Here is a 3429-nt window from a genome sequence, read left to right as displayed (position 1 = left end):
TAGGACTTTTTTTAATTTCGATATATTAAAATTCAGCTTGAAAGAGAGGTTTAAAGGACAAAGACAAAGGAAAGTGGATGATATGCAAATATTTTCATTCCAACGTGTTTCTACTGTTTTTGTTCTCAACATAAATTGATCCTTGTTCTCATCGCGCCAAGGTCTTAGAATTTCTCTTCCGTACTAAACAAGTAGGGCATTCACTAAGATCATATTCATGTTTTTATATACCTCAATAAAAGGGTTTTTCTTTTTTCTTCTGAATCGTTTGAAAACAATAAAGACAGTGACAGCGAAGAGAAAGGCAAAGCCACAGGCAAATCCCAAGATGATATGGAAAGAACGTCCAGAGGTTCGATCATCTTTGACTGCAAAAAAAAAAGTGAACAATTGATTTTTAGAAGAATATCATGAATCAAACAAACAGAATAAGTAAACAAAAAGCCCACACATTTTCAGTGCCGTCAGCCATATTTCTGCAGAATCGATCACGCAGTACCAAGTTCATTTAAAATGTGTGATTGTTGTTAGATGTGATGAAACAAGTCCTTAAGTAAATGAACATACCTATACATCAACTCTTGTGTTGCTGTAGCTCCGAGATCAACCAAACAATAGCTGAAAATACGAGGAAAAGATCAAAAATACTCACTAGCCTCGCTGGTGGTAACAAAAATGGGATTGCTGGCTGGTCCATCTCCGATCTGATTCGTTGAAAACACCATGATGCTGTAGTTAACGAATTCTTTGAGATTCGTTAGCTGGAGCTAACGAATCTCAAAGAATTCGTTAACTACAGCATCACGGTGTTTTCAACGAATCAGATCGGAGATGGACCAGCCAGCAATCCCATTTTTGTTACCACCAGCGAGGCTAGTGAGTATTTTTGATCTTTTCCTCGTATTTTCAGCTATTGTTTGGTTGATCTCGGAGCTACAGCAACACAAGAGTTGATGTATAGGTATGTTCATTTACTTAAGTACGTGTTTCATCACATCTAACAACAATCACACATTTTAAATGAACTTGGTACTGCGTGGTCGATTCTGCAGAAATATGGCTGACGGCACTGAAAATATGTCGGGGCTTTTTTGTTTACTTATTCTGTTTGTTTGATTCATGATATTCTTCTAAAAATCAATTGTTCACTTTTTTTTTGCAGTCAAAGATGATCGAACCTCTGGACGTTCTTTCCATATCATCTTGGGATTTGCCTGTGGCTTTGCCTTTCTCTTCGCTGTCACTGTCTTTATTGTTTTCAAACGATTCAGAAGAAAAAAGAAAACCCTTTTATTGAGGTATATAAAAACATGAATATGATCTTAGTGAATGCCCTACTTGTTTAGTACGGAAGAGAAATTCTAAGACCTTGGCGCGATGAGAACAAGGATCAATTTATGTTGAGAACAAAACAGTAGAAACACGTTGGAATGAAAATATTTGCATATCATCCACTTTCCTTTGTCTTTGTCCTTTAAACCTCTCTTTCAAGCTGAATTTTAATATATCGAAAATTAAAAAAGTCCTATAGGAAGTATCATTGAATGACAACGTAGTCTATATAGGGTCTATTTAGAGCCGAACAGGCTTCCAATGTAGGAAACCATCTTAGTATGCTTGCAATCATGGAAAAAAGCTCGATTAGCAGAAGGATTTCGTGTATTGTCGCATAAACACGTACGTCCTGTAACAGGTTCTCGACGACAAATACGTCTGCCAACACAAATTCAGCTTTGTTGATTTGAATTTCAAGATAGAAAATGTCGATTACGTTTTCCTTTACTTCAGAATAAGCTTTTTCAATTTTCCCTTCTTTAAAGCAAAGGGACGAAGAAGATGATGTTACCATGCAAGAAATGACACCGGAAATCATGAACGAGCTCAGAGATCGTAACCAGCAAGCCTGTGTGGGTCAGCCAACACTACCAGGTTCGGATGAAGACGAAGCTGTGGTCGTTGATAATGAGACGTACCTGAACCAAATGGGATTTGAAAGGAACTGGGAAATTCCTCGAGAAAGACTGGAAATAACAGAAACGGAACTTGGTGGAGGAGAGTTCGGAGTTGTTCGGAAAGGAACCTATTTGAGAAGAGATGGGAATGAATTACCCGTTGCTGTTAAAATGTTAAGAGGTCAGTTACGATCAAAACCCGCCTTTAATATCTTCGTTTTGAATGACTAAGATCGACATCCCCGATCATCATAATGATGTTGATGGGATTACGATGACGATGATGATAATTGTTACACACTTAGGTAGACAAGATGTTTTAAAATGACAAAACTTGGGTTTGATTGACACTTTAGTAACATTTATTCAGCGATGCCTGTGCTGATGATGGGTATCATCAATATCACAAAATAATCCCCATTCACCACTCACGTTTTACCACTCTACTTTTCGCATGTTTAAAAGTTTTCCCGCCTGTATTCTTAGATGAAAATGACCAAAATCAGCGCATGGCTCTCATCCAGGAGTTGGAGATACTTCGCAAAGTTGGCCGCCATACAAATATAGTGAGCTTAATCGGAGCATGTTCATTTGAAGGTAACGTGAAGCAGATAGTGCGTTTTTTCCTGGAAATATACACCTATTTTGACGGGTAGCATTGAGAGAGGTAACAAATTGTATCCTCTTCTATTACTGCTTACAAATCATATCCTTTCGTCCTCAGAACCTTATGTGTGGTTATTGAATTCGTACCTGAGGGAAGTCTGGATAATGTATTGCTTGACAGCCGAATTCCTGCTCGAAAACACATGCTGCAAATTATGTCAACATTTGTTCAAAGCTGTCCGAGCGAGACTTGTTAAAAATTGCTAAAGACGTTGCAAATGGAATGCGGCACCTCGAAAGCAGGCTGGTTAGTGACAGATGTGCGCTTGCCTCTGTTGACGTTGATGTAGTTGTTTTTTTTTTAAGTCAACAAAGCCATGTGTGTTTTTCTACATTTTGTAAACTTAGGAAAAGGTAAATGTGTATATAACCTCTAAAGAGTCGAACGGCCTACAGGAAGAGTGCATTATAATAATTGCATATTATTGTTCTTAAAACACTCAATTTTCAGGAATAATAAATCTTTATCTTTGACGTTCTTTGGTTTAGAGGGGAGCTTTCACCAAGTTGTTTATCTGCGGTCAAGGGCGTAGCTGAGGGGGGGGGGGGGGGGGGGGTTTCCCGTGACCACCCGTGACCCCCCCCTCCCCCTTTGTAAGCCGTTTTTTACTCAAACAACCTACAATATTCAGGTTGCGAAAACGCGAGTACCCTCTGTTTGACACAGTGTGACCCCCCCCCCCCCCCCCCCCCTTTGAAAAATCCTGGCTACGCCCCATGGCGGTAGTAGCTTTTCAAGAGGATTTTGTGTCCACATCCTTTGTTTCCAATAGCTGTTCGATCATGGCATTTGCATTTCTAATGAGACAGT

General features: G+C 39.2%; 1 protein-coding gene and 1 pseudogene across 1 annotated transcript in view; both read left to right on the top strand.

The window, feature by feature from the left end:
• Positions 1-3429, top strand: part of LOC138046083 (uncharacterized) — a 169565-nt gene that overhangs the window by 42794 nt on the left and 123342 nt on the right. The gene's annotated exons all lie outside the window — the stretch shown is intronic.
• The window catches only part of LOC138045495 (tyrosine-protein kinase receptor Tie-1-like), a 39638-nt pseudogene continuing 38953 nt past the window's right edge, over positions 2745-3429 (top strand).

Source organism: Montipora capricornis, chromosome 4, assembly GCF_036669925.1.
Source record: "Montipora capricornis isolate CH-2021 chromosome 4, ASM3666992v2, whole genome shotgun sequence".
Classification (NCBI taxonomy): domain Eukaryota; kingdom Metazoa; phylum Cnidaria; class Anthozoa; order Scleractinia; family Acroporidae; genus Montipora; species Montipora capricornis.
This window is presented reverse-complemented; position numbering and strand designations above follow the sequence as displayed.